Below are 27,947 nucleotides of genomic sequence, written 5' to 3'. Positions count from 1 at the left end.
CAGGCTGGCCAACACACTCTCTCTACACCGTATTACTGGGGAGGTACCAAGAACTCCCCAAACAGGCCCAAAACGAACAAAACCAGACAATTCTTTACAGCTAGTCATTACTGCCACTTACTCGGTCTCCAATCCTCACACAACCTGGGAGGTGGAGGTACTATGTGCCTGGTAGACGGGGAAAGGCTTCTGCACACCATCAAGGATGGGTCAGCCAGTCCTGGGCCTGGAACTGAGCCGAGGGAGCTGACGGCACATGCTTGTCTTCCTCCAGCAACAGCTTTGCAGCCCTCAAAGGAAAAACTGGGGTGAGAATCATTCTGGGGGTCTCTGGGTTCAGTCTGCATGGGGGAGGCTGGACGGCTTTGCCTAGGCAGTCAGCAGTGAGCAGCAGAGCTGGGATTGGCACGGGCCACCCTAACATAGTTGTCTCATTATTACGGAGGCGTATTGGGAGCTACTGAGGTTCTCACAGATGAGGGGAGTGCAAGCGCCCACATAGCTTATCTCACTCCTTGTATTTTTAATTCTTAGGCTCACTGAGGGTGTAAGTGACTGATGGGCCCTCGGGAAGGGCTCTGGGCTGGGGCAGGGAGCTGTGGGTGGGTGGCAGGACAGGGGAGAGGGTGAGGAAAAGGCAGACAGAGGGTGTCACATGTAAATCTGTGGGCCATAATGTTTTTATCTTTTGTTTTGCTTCTGGATTCAGAACAGTGGTCGCTAGTCATTGTGGTGTTTTAAAACCCTAAGACTCAGAATGAGGGCTGGAGAAGACTTGGGAGAGTTGCCAGGAACACCATAAAGGTGGATTTATTAATTCTATTTATTACATAGCTAATTAAGTCAGGCCTGAGGCAGTGTGTACTCTTCTGTAGGTGTTGTCTTAAAATAAGCAGGGGAAGGTATACTGGGGTTTGAAGGAAACTCAGCATTTTTCCTTAAAACCACCCAGAAATGTAAGCATTTGTAAAATGCTTATGTATTATGCACCAATCACTGTAAGAAGTGTTAATATATTCTCTTAAGAGATTGCTTTTTTAAAAAATTTCTCACCCCTCCTGCCATCATAATTAATAGGTGCTAAGAGTTTTCATTTTTTTTCTTAACATTTTATTTATTTATTTGTTTTTAAATTTTATTTGACAGAGAGCACAAGTAGAGGGAGAGGATGAAGGAGAAGCAGGCTCCCCACTGAGCAGGGAACCAGATGCAGGGCTGGATCCCAGGACCCTGGACAGATGCTGTACTGAGGGAGCCACCCAGGCACCCTGTGAGAGTTTTTAGACCTAGGATGCAGGTAGGAGAAGCAAGCCAGGGGTTCCTTGGCCCAACACTAATGACTGTGGCTCAGACAAACCCATCTTCCACAGCAGGCTTCCAGATGCTCTGAGAAGGAGACATTCCCCTTCCTGTCCCTGACTGCTCTGCCAGTTCACAGCAGATCCATGTTTCTGACGGCTCCTCTTTGGTCATTCTGCCACGGACAGCCAAGAGGGCTCCAAGCCTTGTGTGAACCCCAGGCCTGGGGGTCCCAGCCCTGAACTCTTTCCTCTGCCCTTGATGACCCCAGAATAGAACAATTCAGCAACTGTCAATCCATGCCAGGCCAGAGAACAAACACAGCAGTACACAAGATCAACTCGCTTTGGCCCCAGGAGCCTGGATTCCCCAAGGAGGGTTTCGCCTGGTCTCTGAAGGGGGTTCCGGGGGTTCCAAGATGGCCACGAGTGGAGCCCACCAGGTAGAGAGGCCCCTGGAGGGTGTCCACGGGGGCTGGGCAGACCGGAAGTTCCCCTCAGGCCTTCCCTTGCGGCTCCACTGTGCCCTGAGGAGAGAAAAGGGCCAGCCACACCGCACCGGGGCCGCGGCCGTCAGGCGAGCCGCCCAGGAGTGGCAGGTGGGCAAGCGTGGAGCTCAAGCAGCTGGGCGAGGCAGGGGACTGGGGTCCGGGAGTCAGCCTGGCAGAAGAGCAGCGGGAGCCGGCAGGGGGCGCAGCCAGCCCCCTCGAGGGACAGGACGGAACAGGAGGCGGGGCGAGGGCACGCGGGCCTGCGGAGGCGCGCGCGCCTGTTTGCCCCCCCTCCCCCCCAGCGCGCGCGCACCTGCCTGCCCCGCGCACTGCCTTCCTAGGGCCCAGCGAACTCGCCACGCAAGTAGCGCCTCCCTGGGAGATGGGGTTTCTGGGCTGCCGGAGGAGGGCGCGGGGGATGGCATCTGAGACCCGCTGACTCAGGTACTGAGGGGTTCAGGCGGGGGTAGGGGCGCGAGGAAGGGAGGGAGAGAGGTTGGGGCGCTCCTGCCCTCTGCCACCTGCTGCTGCGTCTGGGTGCTCCTAGGCCGCACAGCCCTTGCCGCAGAGCCCTCGCTCCACTTCTCGGTACCCGGGGAACACGTGGGGCCCTACTGACATCAAGGGGCCCAGCACCACTGGGCTCGTTTGCCCCCCGGAGAGATACCTGTGCTGACAGGCTTCTTTTCCAGAACTTGATGAAAAATTTTGTCCCTCAGACTCGCCGGCCTCCTCAGCCTGAGGGGAGCTGGCTCTGCCCGTGCAGCCTGGGCCCCCCTGGTCCTCCTCCACCTCCAGTGCCTTTTACCTAGGAGCCCCAGGATACCATTCCTAACTGGCCCATGGACCCCTTCCCCCCACCTCCACCCCTCCACTTTGGTGCTGCGACCACCCTGGGATCACTTCCATCTCAGACTCCCTACCCCACAGGTCCTTGTCCACCTCCAGGCCTGACTCCTGGCCCCTCTCACCTCTGGAGTCACTGAAACCCTTCCACTTGGGGGCCACAAGCATTTGTGGTCCCAGACTCCCAGGACTCCCCTCCCCCTTGGAGCTCCCTACCCTGTTTCTTCTAGGAACTGCTGTGCCTAGAGCACAGAAACCCCACATTCTCAAGCCAGCTGTCTTCGGGCCAGGGACTCAGCTATCCTCAGGGACCCTCCTTTCCTGGGCCACATACCCCTCTCTGTGCAGGAGAGACTAGAGAGAGCAGGCTTGGGGATCCTTCCCTCCAGCTGGATGGAGGGGCAGAAGCTGGGGTGTGTGTGTGTGGGGGGGTGCTCACAGGTGGCCTCCCTGGGTAAGGAGCTGCCAGGAGGAAGCTTCAGAGTGAGGCCATGATGTGGAAGCCTCAGGAAGCAGAAGGACTGGCTGCACAGATGCCAGGTTCCTGGCTTGGGCAGTGGGCATTTAGTGGCCAGAGCCCTACAGGGCCAACCCCGTCCAAACCCACCCTCACCCCCACCCCACCCTGGCCAGCTTTTTTGTCTTGAATTTGCACAGCACCCCTTTCTCCAGTACGAAATTGAAAGCTTTGCTTTGGAAAGTTCTGTATCCAGGAGGCTCCTGGGCGTCCACTTACTTTATTTCCTGAGGCTAGTTGAGGAGGGTGGCATCTTTGGGACCTTAACAGCAGGTCTCCTGGTCCTTCCTGACTTCCTTTATTTATTTATTTATTTATTTATTTATTTATTTATTGGAGAGAGAGAGAGAGATAAAGGAGAGAGAGAGATAAAGAGCACACCACAGAACACATGCAGGCACAGGTGAATGGGCCAGGCAGAGGGACCAAGAATCTCAAGCAAACTCCCCACTGAGTTTGGAGTCAGGTGGGGCTTGATCCCAGGACCCTGAGATCATGACCTGTGCCAAAACGAAGAGTCAGATGCTCAACCAGCTGAAACCACCACCCCCCGCCCCCCTTTTACAGATGGGTTACATCTACGCACTGTTAGGTGCTTTGCCTGGACCCCGCTAGTCTTACAGCAGTCTTAGGACACCGTCTCTTGCCCAGTGTATCTGGTCAGTACCAACTCATGCCTCAAGTGTGGGAATGACTTCTTCCTGACTCCTTCTTAACCCCCTGTCCAGCCTGCATTGCCCACCCCTCTCCAGGCTATCCTAGTTGTATATATTGGATCCCTGTAGATTGTGGGCACCATCGGATCCTAACCCAAATGAGAACGTCTCAGGGTTATGGAGTAAATATACCCTTTAGGAAACATTAAAGGACGTAGCATAACTGGTCCAGGGTCACCCAGCCTGTGAGAGGCATGGGTGAGATTCAGACTGCACTGGGTCCCGCAGCCATTTTCAGCTCACCTTAGTGTCCAACCTGGTCCCAGCAGGTTGCTGCTCAGCACTTTGCTTTGTGCTGAGCTGGGCTTGCTTCCTGCTTGTGAAGCCATTTTCACAGTATGTCCCCAGCCCACCCTCTCACATTCAGCATCAGTGCTGCCTTGGCTGGCCTCTGTTGATCCTGCCGTTCGTCTCCATCCCTCTGTCACCCCTCCGGCCCACTGTCGTACTGCCCTCTGCCCAGTGGGCCAAGTTCTGAGTTTCATGCCTGCACTTCCTCTCAACTGTGCTCTGTTGAAATCCTCTCTAACAGGGAGGACCTGCTTATCAGAGCAGCTTGATTTGGAATCTGTCTCCCCTGGGGGTCAGAGTTTCTGACCATCATGTCCCCAGCCTCAACACTGGGGATGCCTGCCCAGCCTATTGTGGGTGCTCGTGGAGATCTGGGATCTTGGAGAAGATTTGCCATGAAAATAGGCATTTATACATAATACGAAAGAGAAGATTTGAGGAAAATGAGTGGGTGTCATCTGGTAATGTTTGTGTTAGGGTGGTTCTGAAATTTCTGGGCCCTGAGTTATCAAGAATCCTAGATTGCCCAGCCAGAAGGTCCTCAGGTAGATCAGCTGGGCTCCTCACCTCATTTGACAGATGGGAAGTTGAGGCCAGAGTTTAGTGCCACAGAGCAGGTGTGAGGAGAGATGTTAGTGACAGGAAGAAACCATAAAGTGAGCACAAAGTGGCTGAGCCTGGGCTTTGTTTATGCAAATGAGTTGCTAAAACAGTGGGCCTGAGGCTGTGCCCAGCAAGAAGTAATACCAGCCCACACCTTCTGAGGTTTAACTCATGCCAGGAATGATTTTCAATGTTTTATTTGTGGGCACCTGGGTGGCTCAGTTGGTTCAGCTGAGGTTATGCTCCCAGGGTGCTGGGATCTAATCCTCACCAGGCTTCCTCCTCAGTGGGAAGCCTGCTTCTCCCTTTCACACTCCCCCTGCATGTGTTCCCACTCTCCCTGTCTCTGTCTCTCTGTCAAATAAATAAATAAAATCTTAAAACAACAACAACACCACCAAAATGCTTTATTTACCTGAGGAGACAGGGTCTGTTATGGCTACCATTTTAATGCATGGAAATATGGGCACAGGGGAGTTAAAGGAGTCTAGGTCATACAGCTTGTAAGTGGAGGAGCCAAGATTTGAACCCTGGGCAGCCTGCCTCCAGAACCTGCATTATTTTCCCCCTTTATGTCATTTTTAAAAACCTTTCCCTGAATTCTAACATACAGAGACGTGTAAACATTGTTAAGCATGTAGTTTATCGATCATCACAAAGCTTAGGTTCTGAAGCATTGCAGCAAGGTGGGGTGAGCTTTGATGTCAGACCTGGTTGGAATCCAGTTTCTGGTGGTGCATGACCTTAGGTGACTTACTCAGCCTCAGTTTCTGCACTGAGTTTGACAGCCTTGTGATGAGTAGAGCGTGTGACAGTGCCTAGCGGGTTTGTTGCCTGGCGAATGTTTAATAAATGGTTTTCTATTCTTAATAATGAAGATTCTAAGTTGTGCTGGTTTTGTTAAGTGGTCCAAATACCTTCCTCATCGGTCAGTTGCCTGTCAGTCACCTTGTAGGTACTTGTGATGAGTCACTTTGGTAAGTCACTATATGTAGCTGAAACATTTGGGGGTAGTGGAGGGACACCTTCCCTGCCCCCACTGCCCCTGCATTGAAAGTCTGTAATTTAAAATGTCCCACCTGTGCCTTTTTTTTTTTTTTAACATAACCACTTTGGGACAGTGAAAGCTATATGTCTTCTCCTTAGGGTTGTGACAGAGCCTTTGGGGACCCTCAACAGCTTACTTCCAGTTTCTGTCTGGCATGCTAATGGGCCGAAAATTATTTTTAACAACATTCTATCACATTCCAGGCACCTGGAAGGAGGAATATGTTAAACTTCTAGGAAATTATTTTTTGGAACTGTTTTTATCCTGAGGAATAACCCATTTAAAAATCGAATGACTTTTATGGTTGACTTTTCCACTCTACATAATGCAAACTGACCCGTTGTTTTCAGCTGCTTCTGCAGCAGTGGGAAGAGCAAGCCTGTTGGTGTCCTCCCCAGGTTGGCCCCAGCACAGAGCTGCATCATTCTACACACCCCTCATGCCTTATCTCCTTGTCTGTGAGGTGGTAATGATGGTGCAGGGAGCTCCGGGGGTTGTTGTGAAGGTTACAGAGATGGGGGGTGTGAACTTTGAACAGTGTGCCCGACATACAATGCAGACCTGGTGAGCAGAGGCAGCTGCTCACGTTAATTGTTGATGCCGAGGCACTGGAGTTCCACAACAGCCTATGCCTTTCTTTCCTGGGTCCTTTTTGTCTCAGCCACCACCTTAGAGAAAGTGACTCAGCAAGGCTGGTGCTTGTGGAGCCCTCTACAAAGCCAGCTAATTCACGTGGGTGATGCCCTGGAGATTAGGGGGTTTTCCTGAGTGATAGGACCCCATTTCAGAGGCTTAACTAGCCGGTTTCTCTTAACTGGTCCTGTCCTATAGGGTCAAGATGAAAGCCTGCCAGGAGACTGATGGTCTCACCAGAATTTTCCACAGGAAGCATGAAGGACCTCATGGGGCCTCGTGCAGAAGGACATGGGTGTTAGAGAGAGAACAAGTGGGACATCGCCTGTACCATCATGGGCAGGTCACTATATCTGGCTCAAGCCGGCTTTCTTCCCATCTGGGAAATGGCTGGCAGAAGACCATGCTTTTTCACAGGAGGGATGAGGGTTTAGGGAGGTATTTGATGACTGTGTTGGGGCTGCGTGAGTAGCAGAGTTGACCGAGGGGCCTTGGGGTCACAGACTTGGGTTCAGGCCCCCACTGCTGCCACATAAAAGTAGATCCCTTGGGTAAGCCATGGACCTCAGTGTCCTCCTCTGTGCACTGGGGATAATACCTAGCATGTAGGTCTGGGAGGGGTACAAAGCAGAAGGCCATATTAGGAGCTTAGAGCAGAGCCTGGTACTCACTAGATTATAGTTTTATGGTGATACTCTGGCATCACTGGTGTTGCAGACCTGGTCCTCTGGAAGCTTTGGCTGTGTGATAGATGGCTTCTGAGGCTGTGGCTGACAGAAAGAAGCGGTGTCTGTCTTTTCTTAAGATTAAGGGTACAGAGGGGCACCTGGTGGCTCAGTCGTTGAAGCATCCAACTCTTGGTTTCAGCTAAGGTCATGATCTCAGGGTGGTGGGATTGAGCCCTGAGGTGTGCTCTGCTCTCAGTGTGGAATCTGCTGGAGGTTCTATCTCCCTGTATTTGTGTGTGTGCGCTCTCTCTGTATCTCTGTCTCTCTCTCTCTCCCTAAAATAAATGAATCTGTAAAAATAAATAAATACATACATACATAAATTAATTAATTATGGGTACAGAAATCAGTGACGGAGCTGGGCTAATGGGACGATTGGCAGCAAAGACAGGTGCACCCTGCTTGAAGGCTCGGGGGTAGCTGCAGTGTAGCCAGTGGTGATGGGGGTGTGAGGAAGTTGCCTTGTGCATCATCCAGAGAGGAACTTAGATGGGCAGGGCTCCAGGGAGTAAATGCCCATGGGCAGGAAGCATCTTCAGGCAGATGAGTGTTAGAGGCTGTCCTCGTGGGTGGGGAGCACCCTTTCTCCCTGAAGCAGGCCACGTGTGGAGGTGTGCCTGCTGGGGACATAACTAAATCATTGGGGTTTACCATCCTAAGCTGTTAATTTATGAAGATGTGGCCAAGACCTTGTCCCACTGCTTTTTAAAGAGAAGTAAATTAAACTGTTGTTTGGGATGGCGTTATCTTCCAAAGGCTCATTCAGAGTCAGTGGCAGAGCTGCTGTGGGCTTTCCAACTTGTCTTGAAAGCCTGGTCCAGGCAGGGTGCAGGATATTCCCATCTCTTGGGGTCTCTTACCCTCTCTGCTTGTGGCAGAACGTGGTTTTGTGACTGGTAAATAAATAAACAGGCATCTTGTGCAGATCCTTCAGCTCTTTGTGTGGCTGCGGTAGAGGAAATTTCCACTCACTGGGCACAGACTGTGGTTGGACGGGCAGTATGCCAGGGCTCTCGCCGAGCATTCTCCTTTCATGTAATCCCTGACCCAGACATGAGTTTTGTGGTGTTGCCACTTTCCTGCTGGCCAGGAGGGAAGTTGAGGCCCAGGAAAGTTACACTTTCTCGCTATGGTAAGCGGCAGAGCCATGTCAGCCGGTCCAGGCCCTGGCTTTCAGGTCTGTTTGCTGTGAGCATTTCCTCTGGTGTTTCCAGCTTTTGGCCTCTTTGACCTGTCAAACTATTGATGGTGTTCTGATAATTCTAATACTCTCGACATTGTGAGAGATTAGCTGTTCACTTTGTGCTAGAAATGTTTCTTGCTGTATTCTCCTTTTAATTAAAAAAAAAAAAAAAAGTCAAAGTCCCCAGTTTCTGCCCATTTGAATCTCCCTGAGTCTGCCTGTTGTGAAGTGGTTGGGTTTGGGGATTTCTAGGGCAGGGGCCCTGACATAGTTGGTGGTGGCTTTGCCTGGAGGAGCCCAGGGCTCAAGACTCAGAATGGGGACTGGAGCAGTGTGAACTGTGGCCTGAAAATGTGTTCATGTGTGCTGAGGTGGTGCCCAGATTCTTTTGGAGGATGAACTGAGGTTTTGATCAGTAGGTTATAGAAACACTTGATGGAATAACACTGATAATTTTGTTTTTGTATTCAATCCTAATTTTGTGTTTTGTTTTGGTGTAGTGCAGTGTGCTCTATGTTCTAAGAAAAAATTGGCAATCAGTTCATACAGTATCATGACTTAATAATCCTTCCTCACTCACCGGGTCATATTTCAGGTTTTTATATGTAGTTCCATCTGTTTCTGAATTCTGCATTTTGATTCATTCCTTCATTTTTAAATTTCTTATTTTAAAGATTTTATTTATTTGAGAGAGAGAGAATGAGCTAGGGGCAGGGGCAGAGGGAGAAGGAGAGGGAGAATGCTCACTGAGCAGGGAGCCTGATGTGGGGCTCAGATCCCAGGTCCCTGAGATCAGGACCTGACCCAAAGGCAGATGCTTAACAGACTGAGCTACCCAGGTGCCCCCACATTCCTTCATATTTTTATTTTTTCTCCAGTGCTGCACTGTTTGACTGGTTGCTTCAGTTTCTGGGAGGGAGGGAGATGACCCCGTCCCCTGTTCTTCTAACAAGTTTGCTTTTGCTGCATTGACTGGAGAAGGGCCAGGCTTCCTGAAGGTGAGTAGGATGGTTCAGTGACACCCAAAAGGCAGTGGCTATCATTGTTCCTACAGTGCTTCAAAACCTTCACCCACTGACTCTTTGATGACAGCAGCCACCAGCAAATCTCTTGCAGAGGACTGCTGCCTTGGGATGCTTTTCTCGTGGTGCTGGACTTCATTCCCCCTGGGCAGCCAGTACAGCTAGGATTAGAACCTAGGAAAAGTCCCATTAGAACCCAAGAAAGTGGGGTGCCTGGGTGGCTTAATCGATTGTCTGCCTTCAGCTCAGTTCATGGTCTTCGGGTCCTGAGATCAAACCCTGCACTAGTGTCCATGCTGGCTGTGGAGCCTACTTAAAATCAAACAAACAAAAATCAGCCCAAGAAAGTACCATCCTTTGTGTTGTTCTATACTGTGGATCAGATTTTCTTTTTCTTTTTTTCTTTCTTCTTTCTTTTTAAAGATTATTTATTTGTCAGTGAGAGAGCACAAGCAGGGGGAGCAACAGGCAGAGGGAGAGGCAAGCTCCTGGTTGGGCAAGGAGTCTGATGCAGGACTTGATCCCAGGACCCTGTGATCATGACCTGAGTCATGTTGGGCTGCTGCCTAACAGACTGAGCCAACCAGGCTTCCCCCGGGATCAGACTTCAGTAACCCTACCAGATTTCTTTAGTTTTGACATTTTAAAGGACAATGAAAGGTAGCTAAACCTACACCAGGGTTCTCCATCTGCTGGGGCTGTGCTGTCCAGGCCTGTGTGCCAACTACCCCATCTATTCCACCCACGTTTTAGCCAGAGAACTGTAGGCAGGTGTGTGTGTGTCACTGAAAGCTTTGACTCATCATTCATTTCTTTATTGTAAGCTTATGGTCTTTATTTTTCCTTTTTTTGGGTAAGATTTTATTGATTTGTTTGTTTATGAGAACGAGTGGGGAGCAGAGGCAGAGGGAGAAGCAGACTCCCTGCTGAGCAGGGAGCCTGACATAGGGCAAGATCCCAGGACCCAAGATCCCAGGATTATGACCTGAGCCCAAGGCAGATGCTTAACCGACTTAGCCACCCAGATGCCTCTTTATTTTTACTTAATTGATTATCTGCCTTTCTGAGGCAATCTTCTGCCTGGGTTTTCATAACTCCACACTAAGCTATTCTTCCACTAGGTGTGGCCTGTTTTGAGGTCATTCCTATACATTCTGGCTGTGCTGCTAAATGATGCTATGATCTTGGACTCATTTTTTTTCTTATCTCTCTGAGCCTTGGTTTCCTCTGTGCTAATGGGGATAATATGCCCTCTCTTGTAGATGTGTGGAGGGCCATGGCTGACTTGAATGCTGTTGGGGTCATCTCACAGCACATGGCATACACAATTTATCTTGCTTCCTGTCTTTATAACAACGTCTTGGTTTTCATGCTGTCTTAGAACAAGTAGAACTTGACTTACATGTAGGTTGTGAATTCACGTACTTTTGACAGAGGTGTTATTTTAGTTTAGTTTAGTTTAGTTTAGTTTTAAGCAGGCTCCGCACCCAGTGCAGAGCCCAGTGTGGGACTCAAACTCACCACCGTGAGATCAAGACCCGAGCTGAGATCAAGAGTTGGCTGCTCAACCAGCCTAGCCCCCCAGGCATCCCTTCTGTTTATCATTTTTCAAAAAATGTGACAAACAAGTAACACTTTCTCTGCCTGGACCTGTCCTCACACCCGCTATGCTGGCCTGGGGGTCAGACATGTAACTGGTGTGGTGCTGGTGATGATGAGCAAGACAATTGTTAAGTCTTACCCTAGCTGCTGTTGTCCTATTATTTCACTTTATTTTTTTTTTAAGATTTTATTTATATTGTGGTGATATATGCTAAAACTGTAGCTTCTGGTCCTGCATTAAAACTTGGATATGTAGGACATTTTTTAAGGATTCATCCCTAGAAATACAGTATTTGTTTTTCTCTGTCTGACTTATTTTGCTTAGCACAATACCCTCTAGGTACATCCATACCGTTGTAAATATCAGGATCTCATCCTTTTTGATGGCTGAGTAATATACCATTGTGTGTATGTACCACTTTGTCTTCTGTTGCTGGACACTTGGACTGCTTCCATATCTCGGCTATGGAGATAGCCAAGGAAGGAAATGCTGCAGTAGGCGTAGGGGTGCATCTGTGCTTTCAGAATGTTGAGTCTGATGTGTCACATCAGATGAGTCCCACAACAGTCATGGGAACTCAGGAAGGGAGCCAGGCCCAGGAGATAAGAGGAGGAGTGCAGCTTTAGGCGGTCTGAGTTGAGGTGTCTTTGGGACCTGCAGGTGTAGGTTCTGGTTGGACAGTCAAAATGTAGGGATGGGTGCTTGGGGGAAGAGAGATGCAATCATGCTGTTGCCAAGGGATATATTCCTTGTAGAGAGAGTGACAGTTAAGGATTTAGGGTAATTCCTTCTTTTCTTGGGCAGATAAAGAGGAAGGATAAAGGAGTAGTGGATGGAAGGGGAGGGACGTGGCTTTGATGCCAGGAAGGCATTTTTGCACAGATGTCTAGAGAAGAGAGTTTTCAAGGAATGAAATGTCAGAAATGTTCGATGATGTGAAAAGTTGCAGAGCAGCTTGATTAGGGGGTGGTGGTAGATCGTGGAGGTTGTCACTGAGTACTGAAAGAAAAGGCGAGGTGAGTAGTGGAGTCCTAAGCCAGACAGAGAGATAGAGTGACTGGGTGTGAGACCATGGAGGCCACACACAAGAGTAGCCTTTTAGAAAGTTTGATGGTAAAGACAGACGATCATAACTCCAGGCATAGCTTGGTCGAGGGCGGGTTTTACAGGCTGTATTTACCTATTTGCAGGTTGACTGAAGGGAGATGATGGATGGTGCATGGTGCTGGGGGTTGTGGGTTGAGATGGGATCAGGTATACAGAAAAGCATGCAGAGAGGAGTGTATGGATGCCCTGACTGCTTCTGTAGAACCCTAGGCCAACATTAGGCATGGAGGGAATGGAATGTGGCTCAAAGAGATGTGCAGTCTCAGACACAGACCACATGGCTCAGAGTCTTACAGGGCTCTCCTTGCCTCTGCATGGCCCTTCTCACAGGGTTTAAGTTTTGAACAGTCCTTTTGTTGCTCTGGGTTTGGGCTGTGACTGGAGAGACAGAGCAGAGAGCAAGGGCTGAGGAAAGACCAAGAGGGCAGGAACTCACAGAGGGGAGTCTACTACCCTCTCTGCCTGCCCTGGTATGGGCTGTCTCCTGACCTGGATGTACGGATGACCTGCCATTAGTTCTTTTAAGAATGCATTTGGTGGGGAGGAGTCAAGATGGCGGAGAAGTAGCAGGCTGAGACTACTTCGGGTAGCGGGAGATCAGCTAAATAGCTTATCTAAAGATTGCAAACACCTACAAATCTAACGGGAGATTGAAGAGAAGAAGAACAGCAATTCTAGAAACAGAAAATCAACCACTATCTGAAAGGTAGGACTGGCGGAGAAGTGAATCCAAAGCGATGGGAAGATAGACCGTGGGGGGAGGGGCCGGCTCCCGGCGAGCGGCGGAGCAACAGAGCAAAATCTAGACTTTTAAAAGTCTGTTCCGCTGAGGGACATCGCTCCAGAGGCTTAACTGGGGTGAAGCCCAGGCGGGGTCAGCGCGGCCTCAGGTCCCGCAGGGTCACAGAAGGATCGGGGGTGTCTGAGTGTCGCAGAGCTTACCGGTATTAGAACGGGGAAGCCGGCTGCAGAAACAGAGCCGAGGAGTGACTCTCAGCTCGGGGTTGCCTTGAACCGGTCGCAGGCTCAGTCGGCTCGGAGCGCGGCCGGAGGCCAGGGTGACGGGAGTCATTGGGCGCTGTTCTCTGAGGGCGCACTGAGGAGTGGGGCCCTGGGCTATCGGCTCCTCCGGGCCGGAGACCAGGAGGCCGCCATCTTCATTCCCGTCTTCCGGAACTCTACGGAAAGCGCTCAGGGAACAAAAGCTCCCGAAAGCAAACCCGATCGGGTTACTCAGCTACTCAGCGCGGCCCCGGGTAAGGGCGGTGCAACTCCGCCTGGGGCAAAGACGCTTGAGAATCACTACAACAGGCCCCTCCCCCAGAAGATTAACGGGAAACCAGGCCAGGACCAAGTTCACCTACCCAGGAGTGCTGTTTCAATACCAAGGAGAGCGGCAGAATTCCAGAGGAGAAGAAAGCAAAGCACGGAAGTCATGGCTTTCTCCCCATGATTTTTTAGCCTTGCAGTTAATTTAATTTTTTTTTTCTTTTTCAATTTTTTTTTTCTTTTTCTCTTTTTCTGCTAAATTTTTTTAACTTTTACCGTTTTCTTTTTTAACGTTTTTTAAATAGTTTATCTAATATATATATTTTTTTTCCTCTTTTTATATTTTTTCTTTACCGGCTTTCTTCTTTTTAATAGTTTCTTTTTTTTTTTTTTCTTTCTGAAACCCTTTTTATCCCCTTTCTCCCCCCTCACGATTAGGGATCTCTTCTGATTTGGCTAAAGCATATTTTCCTGGGGTTGTTGCCACCCTTTTAGTATTTTACTTGCTCCTTCATAAACTCTTATCTGGACAAAATGACAAGGCGGAAAAATTCACAACAAAAAAAAGAACAAGAGGCAGTACCAAAGGCTAGGGACCTAATCAATACAGACATTGGTAATATGTCAGATATAGAGTTCAGAATGACGATTCTCAAGGTTCTAGCCGGGCTTGAAAAAGGCATGGAAGATATTAAAGCAACCCTCTCGGGAGATATAAAAGCCCTTTCTGGAGAAATAAGAGAACTAAAATCTAACCAAGTTGAAATCAAAAAAGCTATTAATGAGGTGCAATCAAAAGTGAGGCTCTCACTGCTAGGATAAATGAGGCAGAAGAAAGAATTAGCGATACAGAAGACCAAATGACAGAGAATAAAGAAGCTGAGCAAAAGAGGGAGAAACAGCTACTGGACCACGAGGGGAGAATTCGAGAGATAAGTGACACCATAAGACGAAACAACATTAGAATAATTGGGATTCCAGAAGAAGAGGAAACAGAGAGGGGAGCAGAAGGTATATTGGAGAGAATTATTGGAGAGAATTTCCCCAATATGGCAAAGGGAACAAGCATCAAAATTCAGGAGGTTCAGAGAACCCCCCTCAAAATCAATAAGAATAGGTCCACACACCGTCACCTAATAGTAAAATTGACAAGTCTTAGTGACAAAGAAAAGATCCTGAAAGCAGCCCGGGAAAAGAAGTCTGTAACGTACAATGGTAAAAATATTAGATTGGCAGCAGACTTATCCACAGAGACCTGGCAGGCCAGAAAGAGCTGGCATGATATATTCAGAGTACTAAATGAGAAAAACATGCAGCCAAGAATACTATATCCAGCTAGGCTATCATTGAAAATAGAAGGAGAGATTAAAAGCTTCCAGGACAAACAAAAACTGAAAGAATTTGCAAATACCAAACCAGCTCTACAGGAAATATTGAAAGGGGTCCTCTAAGCAAAGAGAGACCCTCAAAGTAGTAGATCAGAAAGAAACAGAGACAATATACAGTAACAGTCACCTTACAGGCAATACAATGGCACTAAATTCATATCTCTCAATACTTACCCTGAGTGTTAATGGGCTAAATGCCCCAATCAAAAGACACAGGGTATCAGAATGGATAAAAAAAACAAAACCCATCTATATGTTGCCTACAAGAAACTCATCTTAAACCCGAAGACACCTCCAGGTTTAAAGTGAGGGGGTGGAAAAGAATTTACCATGCTAATGGACATCAGAAGAAAGCAGGAGTGGCAATCCTTATATCAGACCAATTAGATTTTAAGCCAAAGACTATAATAAGAGATGAGGAAGGACACTATATCATACTCAAAGGAACTGTCCAACAAGAAGATCTAACAATTTTAAATATCTATGCCCCTAATGTGGGAGCAGCCAACTATATAAACCAATTAATAACAAAATCAAAGAAACACATCGACAAGAATACAATAATAGTAGGGGATTTTAACACTCCCCTCACTGAAATGGACAGATCATCCAAGCAAAAGATCAACAAGGAAATCAAGGCCTTAAATGACACACTGGACCAGATGGACATCACAGATATATTCAGAACATTTCATCCCAAAGCAACAGAATACACATTCTTCTCTAGTGCACATGGAACATTCTCCATAATAGATCACATTCTTGGTCCTAAATCAAGTCTCAACCGGTATCAAAAGATTGGGATCATTCCCTGCATATTTTCAGACCACAATGCTCTAAAGCTAGAACTCAATCACAAGAGGAAATTTGGAAAGAACCCAAATACATGGAGACTAAACAGCATCCTTCTAAGGAATGAATGGGTCAACCAGGAAATTGAAGAATTGAAATAATTTATGGAAACAAATGATAATGAAAACACAACGGTTCAGAATCTGTGGGACACAACAAAGGCAGTCCTGAGAGGAAAATATATAGGGGTACAAGCCTTTCTCAAGAAACAGGAAAGGTCTCAGGTACACAACCTAACCCTACACCTAAAGGAGCTGGAGAAAGAACAAGAAAGAAACCCTAAACCAGGCAGGAGAAGAGAAATCATAAAGATCAGAGCAGAAATCAATGAAATAGAAACCAAAAAAACAATAGAACAAATCAATGAAACTAGGAGCTGGTTCTTTGAAAGAATTAATAAGATTGATAAACGCCTGGCCAGACTTATCAAAAAGAAAAGAGAAAGGACACAAATAAATAAAATCATGAATGAAAGAGGAGAGATCACAACGAACACCAAAGAAATACAGACAATTATAAGAACATACTATGAGCAACTCTACGCCAACAAATTTGACAATCTGGAAGAAATGGATGCATTCCTAGAGACATATAAACTACCACAACTGAACCAGGGAGAAATGGAAAGCCTGAACAGACCCATAACCAGTAAGGAGATTGAAACAGTCATCAAAAATCTCCAAACAAACAAAAGCCCAGGGCCAGACGGCTTCCCGGGGGAATTCTACCAAACATTTAAAGAAGAACTAATTCCTATTCTCCTGAAACTGTTCCAAAAAATAGAAATGGAAGGAAAACTTCCAAACTCATTTTATGAGGCCAGGATCACCTTGATCCCAAAACCAGACAAGGATCCCAACAAAAAAGAGAACTACAGACCAATATCCTTGATGAACACAGATGCAAAAATTCTCGCCAAAATACTAGCCAATAGGATTCAACAGTACATTAAAAGGATTATTCACCACGACCAAGTGGGATTTATTCCAGGGCTGCAAGGTTGGTTCAACATCCGCAAATCAATCAATGTGATACAACACATTAATAAAAGAAAGAACAAGAACCATATGATACTCTCCATAGATGCTGAAAAAGCATTTGACAAAGTACAGCATCCCTTCCTGATCAAAACTCTTCAAAGTGTAGGGATAGACGGTACTTACCTCAATATTATCAAAGCCATCTATGAAAAACCCACCGCAAATATCATTCTCAATGCAGAAAAACTGAAAGCTCTTCTGCTAAGGTCAGGAACACAGCAGGGATGTCCGTTATCACCATTGCTATTCAACATAGTACTAGAAGTCCTAGCCTCAGCAATCAGACAACAAAAGGAAATTAAAGGCATCCAAATCGGCAAAGAAGAAGTCAAACTATCACTCTTCGCAGATGATATGATACTATATGTGGAAAACCCAAAAGACTCCACTCCAAAACTGCTAGAACTGGTACAGGAATTCAGTAAAGTGTCAGGATATAAAATCAATTCAGAGAAATCAGTTGCATTTCTCTACACCAAAAACAAGACAGAAGAAAGAGAAATTAAGGAGTCCATCCCATTTACAATTGCACCCAAAACTATAAGATACCTAGGAATAAACCTAACCAAAGAGACTAAGAATCTATACTCAGAAAATTATAAAGTACTCATGAAAGAAGTTGAGGAAGACACAAAGAAATGGAAAAATGTTCCATGCTCCTGGATTGGAAGAATAAATATTGTGAAAATGTCTATGCTACCTAAAGCAATCTACACATTTAATGCAATTCCTATCAAAGTACCATCCATTTTTTTCAAAGAAATGGAACAAATAATCCTAAAATTTATATGGAACCAGAAAAGACCTCGAATAGCCAAAGGAATATTGAAAAAGAAAGCCAAAGTTGGTGGCATCACAATTCCGGACTTCAAGCTCTATTACAAAGCTGTCATCATCAAGACAGCATGGTACTGGCACAAAAACAGACACATAGATCAATGGAACAGAATAGAGAGCCCAGAAATGGACCCTCAACTCTATGGTCAACTCATCTTCGACAAAGCAGGAAAGAATGTCCACTGGAAAAAAGACAGCCTCTTCAATAAATGGTGTTGGGAAAATTGGACAGCCACATGCAGAAAAATGAAATTGGATCATTTCCTTACACCACACACGAAAATAGACTCAAAATGTATGAAGGATCTCAATGTGAGAAAGGAATCCATCAAAATCCTCGAGGAGAACACAGGCAGCAACCTCTTCGACGTCAGCCGCAGCAACATCTTCCTAGGAACATCACCAAAGGCAAGGGAAGCAAGGGCAAAAATGAACTTTTGGGATTTTATCAAGATCAAAAGCTTTTGCACAGCAAAGGAAACAGTGAACAAAACCAAAAGACAACTGACAGAATGGGAGAAGATATTTGCAAATGACATATCAGATAAAGGGCTAGTATCCAAAATCTATAAAGAACTTAGCAACTCAACACCCAAAGAACAAATAATCCAATCAAGAAATGGGCAGAGGACATGAACAGACATTTCTGCAAAGAAGACATCCAGATGGCCAACAGACACATGAAAAAGTGCTCCATATCACTCGGCATCAGGGAAATACAAATCAAAACCACCATGAGATATCACCTCACACCAGTCAGAATGGCTAAAATAAACAAGTCAGGAAATGACAGATGCTGGCGAGGATGCGGAGAAAGGGGAACCCTCCTACACTGTTGGTGGGAATGCAAGCTGGTGCAACCACTCTGGAAAACAGCATGGAGGTTCCTCAAAATGTTGAAAATAGAACTACCCTATGACCCTGCAATTGCACTGCTGGGTATTTACCCTAAAGATACAAACGTAGTGATCCCAAGGGGCTCGTGCACCTGAATGTTTATAGCAGCAATGTCTACAATAGCCAAACTATGGAAAGAACCTAGATGTCCATCTACAGACGAATGGATCAAGAAAATGTGGTATATATACACAATGGAATACTATGCAGCCATCAAAAGAAATGTAATCTTGCCATTTGCGACGACGTGGATGGAACTAGAGGGTATCATGCTTAGCGAAATAAGTCAATCGGAGAAAGACAACTATCATATGATCTCCCTGATATGAGGGAGAGGAGATGCAACATGGGGGTTGAGGGGGTAGGAGAAGAGTAAATGAAACAAGATGGGATTGGGAGGGAGACAAACCATAAGTGACTCTTAATCTCACAAAACAAACTGAGGGTTGATGGGGGGAGGTGGTTGGGAGAGGGGGGTGGGGTTATGGATATTGGGGAAGGTATGTGCTATGGTGAGTGCTGTGAAGTGTGTAAACCTGGCAATTTGCAGACCTGTACCCCTGGGGATAAAAATATATGTTTATATAGCTGTAAAAAAAAAAAAAGAAAAAGAAAAAAGAAAGGATGAATACCCAAGTTTTGTAGCAACATGGTCGGGACTGGAAGAGATTATGCTGAGTGAAATAAGTCAAGCAGAGAGAGTCAATTATCATATGGTTTCACTTATTTGTGGAGCATAACAAATAGCATGGAGGACAAGGGGAGATGGAGAGGAGAAGGGAGTTGAGGGAAATTGGAAGGGGAGGTGAACCATGAGAGACTATGGACTCTGAAAATCGATCTGAGAATTTTGAAGGGGTGGGGGGTGGGAGGTTGGGGGCACCAGGTGGTGGGTATTGTAGAGGGCACGGATTGCATGGAGCACTGGGTGTGGTGCAAAAATAATGAATACTGTTATGCTGAAAAAATAAAAAATTAATTAAAAAAAAAAAAAAAGAATGCATTTGGCTTTACCCTGCCTGAAAGCAACACATGTTTACTGAAGAATAGTGGGAAACCCCCAGAAAAACTGAAAAAAGAAAATAAGCACTCAGCTGAAGACAACCATTGAAGAGTTCTGGCACCTTTTCCTCCCAACTTTCACTGAAGTTGAATAGATAAATGCATATATATGAAGTGATTTCTGGGAAAGACCAAAAAAAAAAAAAAAAAAAAAAAAGATACCAACAACAAGAAAACAAAAAAGAGAACAAAGCAGAAGAAAATGGTGTTCATTTTCTTCCCAAGGCTGCCCTTTCTCCATACTGCTACTTGGTTTTTTTGTTTGTTTGTTTGTTTTGGTTTTTTAATTTTTTTATTTTTTTCAGCATTTATTTTTTCAGGCATTGACTGGAGGCTTCTGTGACAGGAACATGTTTTTGGCTACCACTGTCTGGCTCACTCATTGGCCCGGGGCCACCCCACAAATGGTGTGAAGTTCACTGGAAAGCTGATGCAGATCCTGAAGGACTAACAGCTGGGGGCCTTGTGTGAACCATGCTCCTCACAGCTGAGCAGCTAGCCATTTTTAGAAAGAGGATCAGAAGGGCCCATCTCTGTTTCTGCCCATCATGAAGAGCACACTTCTCTTGGATTGCAATTAAATAAATATGAAGTATCCAGCTTTCTATGTGTAAATGCAATCTGCAAATTACTACTGAAATTTTCATTTTGTGTGTTGTGGGGGGTGGGAGGGACACAGAGTTACATGTAGCCAAACAGATACAAGTATGGTTGGTCAGATTTACCTAATGAAAGATCACAGCCTAAGAATAGCAGTAGGTATTCAAAATCAGACTTTTTCAACAACCTTGCACGAAATGCACTATGATTCAATTTTTCAGTTGAGGAAGTTGCAGGCCTCATTGTTCAGGAGACTTTTGTTCTAGGTCATGCGACTAGGACATCCTTTCCATACAACTAGGAACTGAGATATCTGTATTATAAGACACTTTGCATTATACTGGGGTGAGCGATGTGAAAAATTGCAGAAAAGAATATGACTGCTCAGCTTGTATTTTGTCAAAATAGCTCAGTTCTTAAGTACTCTAGTCCAGACTCCAGGGATGTTTGGTATAGTCTTTATTGTGTTAAAATAAAATAGTATGGCTTTTGGCCACACGCAACATGGGACAATTAACTTTTGGCTTTGTAATATTTGAGTAGTTGTTTTCTACACATCTATAGATGTTAACTCATCGCATTTGTGGAGAAAGTTCTGACTTCTTTCCATAGGACCTTGGGGTTTATCAATTTACTTTTTATTTCTAGCTTTACATATTATTTATCTAATCTATTTTAGAAATAAAATGTCACCGTCAAAACACAAAGTTCAGTCGATTATGATATCAAGTATAAGGAGTTTTTGAATATAAAAAAGTAATCCCCTACCTGTATCATTTTCAGTATTTTATACACAACATGTGGTAAGCATTTCAGTAATTGTTCTCTATTTTTTTAACTATTGAAGTTGATTTCTCTCTTGTATTTAGTAAGATATTAGAATCAGCTGGGTGGCCAGATATCTACTTCTAAAGCTAGAGAAGTGATATCATAACTTGTCTAGATATTTACTGATGAGAAAATTCAGCATCAGGGCAGATTATCAGCTTACCCTTGGTTCTTTCTAAACTGAGTATGTGAGGTCACAGAGACCATCAGATAAGAGGACCAACGATCACTTATGAGGTCATCTTCCTTATGTTTCTCTTAGCCTCATATACCTCCAAAATTTCACTACTAAAAATATAAGAAGTGGAAAATAGGATGTCTTTTACCTGGAAGGAAGCATCCTGAGAACTGTGTTTAACATTGCTTTCTGATATTCATCCATCTGTCCACCCATCCATTCACAGTGACCTCCCAAATCTCAGTCATGTTATCTGTGAAGTTCAGAATGCAGACATAGAAATGGGCCATCACAGGAGTTACTAGAAGTGGATGTCCTCATGTGTCTCATCTCCTGTGCTTTGGAGATGACCTTGAGCTTGGCACCACATCAATCTCCAGCTGCTCCCACAGAAATGGCAGTGAAACCAGAGATACCTAGTCTGGGAGGATCTTTTCATAAAAGAGAATATTCTACATACTGTGATGTGACTGCTGTCATTTAGGCTGTGCTCTGACAAAAAGTGTTGAATATTTTGAGAAGAAACAAGCGCTGATGCTGGATCTGCTGGAATACAAAAACAAAAACATAAACAAAAACCAAGAAGACCACCTGAAGGTTAAAAGGTTAAAACATAAATTTTACAGTACTTTAAGGTACTTTCATGGAAATGCTTGAGGAGCTACCGGGTAAAGATCAGTAGACCTCAGGGCCTGGTAGAACCCATTACTGTTTGGATGAACCTGATTGGCATATTTGTGATCTGAAACATTGACCGCAACTACATGAGGTGTAGCCATGGAAAAAAATATGCCAAGAGATTTGTCATGATCTAATGGGGACTTGAAGGAAAGAGAAGGGTGATTTCCAGGTGATCCTGTGATGTTGAGACCATGTAGCTATCTTGAAGAGTGCTGATAGTGCCCATTTCCAGAATCATACAGCCCACTGGACAAGGGATGCTTGCAAAAACTGTGGCAAAAGGTTGGCACAAAGATAAATTCTTTGCAGGTTCTCTTCCCATTCTACCTAGTTTGCCTATAGGTGACTAATAAATTGACTGTGGAAATGGAGGACAGTATGACTGGCTCAGAGAGGGACCCTTTCACTCTGTAATTTGAGGAATGGTTTACCTTCTCCTTTCCCTGTCTGTGACTACAAACTGTCCTCCTTTTAATAAACTCACTATTTGACTTTCTTTCTCCCTTTCCTCCAGGCTCAGTCTTTTCTAGACTCTTCATGGGAAGAAGCCAACTCTGCATCTTTGCCTCCCACAGGTATTACAGTAACTTCCTAATTTCCTCTCCTGCCTCTCCCATACTCTCTTCTGTGCAGATATGAATTTCTGACCTTGGTGAGGCAAGGCTCTGGTGAAGTCTTTTTCATTGGAGAGTGGGTCTTTGTTATAGAGAATCTTCTGGGTGTATTTCAAATCCCCAGAGCCATGAGGGGATCTTTCTTGGTTCTTTCTTGTGAGGATCTGAGGGATCTTGGAGGGTAAAGTCAAGAAAGTCTAAGAGTCTCCCTAAGTCACCAGAGTTATTCACTGCCATGCTAGTCTACATTCTGTTTCTGTCAATTTGTCAAAATTACCATTCAGGTGTTCTTACCAGCTTATGGCTTTAGAAGCTTCTGCTCCAGGCAAGTAGACCTTGGCTGTGATCTCTATATTCTCCTGTGTCTCCACCTTTCAGGGTGGCCCTTAGCCTTGTAACCTCAGTTCTCTGACAAGTCCAGGAAAATTACTGATTTTCAGTTTTTTTCACTTCTTTCTTATGTTGAGGATAGGAGTGACAACTTCTGTTTACGTGTTAATACTGGGACCAGAAGTCTATCCATAGCTTATTTTGAACACAGGAGTCCATGAAATTCCCATAATGTATAAGATAGTCAAGTTGCTCCTCTGCTTCCAGCCTATCTTGGAGTAAAAGCCAAAGTGCTTTCATTGGCCCACAAGGCTTCCATGATCTGCACACTCTCTTGTGTACCCATTGGCCACTTCTCTTATTTTCCTCTTTCTATCTCTCCTCCAACCACCTTGGTCTCTTAGCTGTCCCTTAAACATACCAGCAAACTCCCAACCCGGGACCTTTGCACTGGCCTGGAATGATTCTTTCTCCTAGGTGTCCACTGTCCCTGAACAAAAGTCACAGATACCTTGTGATGACTTCCCTGACCACCCTATTGAATATAACAGCCCCACAGTCCTCTCTCACATCCTCATTTCCCCATCCCTTCCCAGCCTTATTTAAATAGCACTTTCACCACAGGACATGCTTCATACAGTATTTTTCTAATTTTTTATGTTTATTGTCTCTCTTTCCTACCAGATAGTAAGGTCCATGAAAGCAGGGATTTTTGCTTTTTGTGCTTGTTTTATTCCTTGCTTTATAGACCAGTGATATAATAAAATTGTTAATTCAGGATTATCCAGTGATGTCAAAACCATCAAGTGAATGTTTGATGGTGAATGAAACACTTGTACAATGCCAAAGCAACACAACACAAATTAGTTTCAGGTTTCAAAGGGAAAAACATTAACTACTAAATAGAGAAATCAAACTGTCACCCCTCTAATTCAGTGGTGAAGCTTAGTATCATTAATGGTGGGCCAACCAGATGTTCTGTGTTTCCTTAGGTGTTACAAAATGAAGTTGGTAACATTACTTATACATTATCTAGCCAGATATGCTTAACTTGAATCCATAGAGCTCCTAGTTTATGATAGCTCTTAGTTTATGAAGTAAACAAACAAACAAACAAAAGAATGAAACAGATAAAGGGAATTAAGAGTTACAAACTTACAGTTATACATGGAGATGAAAAGTACAGCACAGAGTACATAGTCAATAATATTATAACAATGTTACATGGTGACGGATGGTGAGTAACCATAGTGAGCAATGAGTAAATGTATAGAAGTGTCTAATCAATATGCTGTACAACTGAAATTAATATAATATTGTATGTTAATTATACTTAAGTAAAAATAAAAAAAATTACCAAAGAATGACAATATGCATGACTACAAAAACATAGTTCTAAAAAAATAAAAACATGTTTATATGCAATACTATTATATTTATTAACATTTAAAATGTTCAAAATGATAACTTACATTGGTTAAATAAAATATATAAATAGTAAAATCTTTTTAAAAAATTCATCATGAAGAAGCTGGACAAATTTAGAACATGGTATGTCCTGTAAAATAACAGTTCAGGATTGTTACAATAAAGGATCTGTTCTAAATGAAAAGAGACATAAAGAATAAAATAGGTGCAATGTATGGGCTTGGATTGGCTGTGATTTGTGCAAAACAATCTTAAAAGGTATATTTAGGTCCTTGAGGAGAATCTAAATTCTAGTATTAGGTGAGAGGAACAGTTTCTGAAATAAAGATGATGAATATGAACTGGAAAAATTAGCTTTCAAGGAGATATAGAGGTTATGAGCTCATTTTGGTAAAAAATAAGATGTTTTACGGAGGAGCATATTAAAAAGAAGTATACACATGCAGATTTTTTTTTTTAAATCCAGAATTTAGCTCATAGACTCCTTCGAATTTTTGTTTCTGGATGGAAGGAAGGAAATTGCCCTCGAGTACAAATAAGAAAGGAGAGGGACCAAACTGCTTCATATTTCAAGATCTATATCTGCCACACACATAAAGGTAAAGTGTTCATTATGGTCAGTTTGCATAGCTGTAAGCACAGAATGTTTTAGAACAGTGTGCCTTTACTTACTCAAAATTTCTGGATTTGTTTAATTCAAATTGACCTTCCTCTAATTAAAATAAATTCATGAGTTTTATTAAATTATATCATACCTAACCCCATTTCTTCATTATGTAAGTGTTTCAGAAAGTCTGGAAATTTCTCCTTTAATCTGGATTTTAATTTATAGACTCGACCTTGAAAGACAGAATCTCAGTTATTTGGTCTTGAGTTTCAGATCCTTTAGAGAATTTTTTTTTCTTCTCTCCTCTATTCCTGCCTTCCTCTTTCTCTCTGTTTTTTCCTCTTACTTTCCTTCCTGCTTTCTGTCCCTTCTATCTCCTTCATCTTTTCTCTCTTTCCACCACCCACTAACACCATATTCATTTTAGATTTTTTTAAGACAAAATGTAAGGGTTTTTCCTAACAAAACTCTGATTTCGTTTTTGTCTGTCCTTTTTTCATAGAAAGCCACTATTTTGTTTTGTTACTTTTATTATGTGCATGTTTTTATACTTTTTATATAAATACAAACTGAATGTTTCACCATTCACTAAAGCATATATTACCATAAATTGTGTCTATAATGAATATGTCATATTTTGCATATTTTTTGGACTTTATATATATCATCCTGTTCTAGGGCTTTGTATCTTTCTTTTTTTGTCCACATTGTGTTTTTGAGATTTATCCGTGTTTCTATAAGTAGGTAGATTTAGTCTGTTTTTTAGCTGCTGCACAGTGTCACATTTTATGAATATATCAAAATCTATCCTATTAAAATGTAAATATATTTGAGCTCCTCTTGTTTTGTCTTTGAAAGAAAGCTGAAGTTAACATTTTTTATGTCTCACTTGGATGTATGAATGTTAGAAAGTTTCTCTAAGATACATACACAGAGGCAGAAATTCTAGGTGTTGGACAATGTACATCTTTGACTTTACTAGACAGTACTAAATTGTGTTCCAAAGTGGTTGTTACAGTTCCATCAACATTAAGTGGGAATTCCTGTTGTATCACATATGGCCAACAATAGGTATTTTCAGACTTTAAAGATTAGTTAATTTAAGGGTGCCTGGGTGGCTCAATTGGTTGAGCATCTGACTCTTGATTTCAGCTCAAGTCATGATCTCAGGGTTGTAAGATCGAGCCCTGCATTGGGCTGCCCATTCAGTGTGAAGTCTGCTTGAGGTTTTTTTCTCCCTCCCTCACTTGCATTCTCTCTCTCTCTAAAATAAATAAATAAAATCTTTAAAAAATTAGTCAGTTTGATAAATGTGAAATTATATCTCATTGCTTTCATCTTGTTTTCCTTATTAGTAGTAAGATTAAAAATATTTTCATATATTAAATAGCCATTGGGTTTCCTGTTTTGTGAATTGCCCATTTTTCTGTTGGGTTATTGATTTTTATTTCTTCTTTGTATGTTCTTGATACTAATTCTTTTGTTAGTTATATATGTTGCAAATATTTTCTCAGTCTGGGGCTTGTTTTTTTTCACTATTTGTGTTCATTTATTGTAAAAAAAAAAAACAACCTGTTTTAATATAGTAAATTCATTAATTTTTCATTGTGCTATTTGTGCTTTTCTGTGTTTTATTTAAGAACTACTTCCATACTTGGACATCATTTAGTCTCTATTCTTTCCTTTTTTAATATATTTTATTTTATTTCTTTTAGCAATTTTATTTATTTGAGAGAGAGAGAGAGGAAAAGAGAGTGCAAACAGGGGAATCAGCAGGCAGAAGGAGAAGCAGGCTCCTGCTGAGCAAGGAGCCTATGCTCTACTCTATCCCGGGACTCTGGGATCGTGACCTGAGCTGAAGGCAGACACTTAACCAACTGAGCCACCCAGGTGTTCCTAAGATTTCATTTTTAAGTTATCTTCTTCACACCCAAGCTGGGGCTTGAACCCACAACACAGAGATCAGGGTTACACATTCCATCACCTGAGCCAACCAGGTTCCTCTCATTTATTTCCTTCAAAATGTTAAAGTTTTGCTTTTTCTGGATTTTTTTTTTAAATTTTCCAGGGACATTTTTAATGTTTATATAGCATAAAGTAAGGAATTGTATGGATATCTTCTCTTCCAATCACTACTAATTTATTAGCCCTCCCTTAGTCCATTGTAATTACACGTTTGTCATACCAAGTATCCACACATGTGGTTGTGTTCCACTCTTAGTCCCACACAGCCATCCCTGATGACTGTGCCAATGGCAGTGTAAATCCAGTATTGATAACCATTAGTTACTATCAATTCATATTCTGGGATAATAAATATCCCTTGACTTATTTCTAAAATATGCCACAGATTTTCTCAGTTGTTTCATTCTAACCTGTCTGAAAGTTCCCCTCCCTTCCCTCCTTTTTCCTTCCTTCCTTTTCTTTCTTAAGATTTTATTCATTTATTTGAGAGAGTGCTAGTGAGGGCACAAGCAGGGGGAGTGGCAGAGGGAGAGAGAGAAGCAGACTCCCCACTTAGCAGAGAGCCTGATGCAGGACTCAATCCCAGGACCCTGGGATCATGACCTGAGCTGAAGGCAGATGCTTAACCGACTGAGCCACCCAGGTGCCCCAAAGTTCCTCTTTTCTTTCAGTCTCTGTCATATTATTTCCTTTCCTTTTACAACTATGTATTATTGAGTTTGAATTCATCTGGACACTAAAAAGCCATGTGGCATGGAAAGATAACTGAACTAGTGAAAGCAGCATACCCAGATCTCCTAAGGAAGACATTAATGGCTACAAACTCTGATGATTTTTAGTTTATTTCTACTTTGAAAACAAAGCCAACTACCATCATGCATCCTTGAGCCATGATATACTCTTGACTCTAATGGTGAGGACTGGACTTGGAATCAGGTAAGCTCTCTGGCCACATCCCTTCCCCTTGACCACAGTGATTAGTTTAGGGCAGTTGTCTGAGCAGAACTGGTTTGTTCACTGAAGTTCAAGACTTTTGTTCCACATTTGAGAAAAGCAAGTAAAGTCCTTTGTATCTCCTGTATTGACACCTGGATAACTGCAGCCATCCTGGATCAGAAGCAGGATGGAGGGTGAGGCAGACACCATGCAAGATGGAGCCCAGGGATGGAGAGACACTGGGTTCTTTGTGACATTGCTGGGTTGCTGGATCAACTCTTGCTGGAAACCCAAAGTGTGGAGTTTTCGATCAGTCAAGGGAATATATTCTTAGATTATTAAAAGTAGC

The 27,947-nt window shown here is 43.8% G+C and overlaps 1 long non-coding RNA gene across 1 annotated transcript; it reads left to right on the top strand.

Annotated features, from left to right (window-relative positions):
• Nucleotides 1-1,155: 1,155 nt before the first annotated feature.
• Nucleotides 1,156-27,234, top strand: LOC125108441 (uncharacterized). Its single transcript, XR_007129911.1, has 4 exons — nucleotides 1,156-1,297; nucleotides 10,639-10,780; nucleotides 10,811-10,814; nucleotides 27,222-27,234. It is a non-coding gene; the product is annotated as an uncharacterized LOC125108441 (long non-coding RNA).
• Nucleotides 27,235-27,947: the final 713 nt, after the last annotated feature.

Source organism: Lutra lutra, chromosome 9 (genome assembly GCF_902655055.1).
Source record: "Lutra lutra chromosome 9, mLutLut1.2, whole genome shotgun sequence".
In the NCBI taxonomy this organism is placed as follows: Eukaryota; Metazoa; Chordata; class Mammalia; order Carnivora; family Mustelidae; genus Lutra; species Lutra lutra.
The sequence above is the reverse complement of the archived record's forward strand: the minus strand, read 5'-3'. Positions and strand labels throughout refer to the sequence as shown.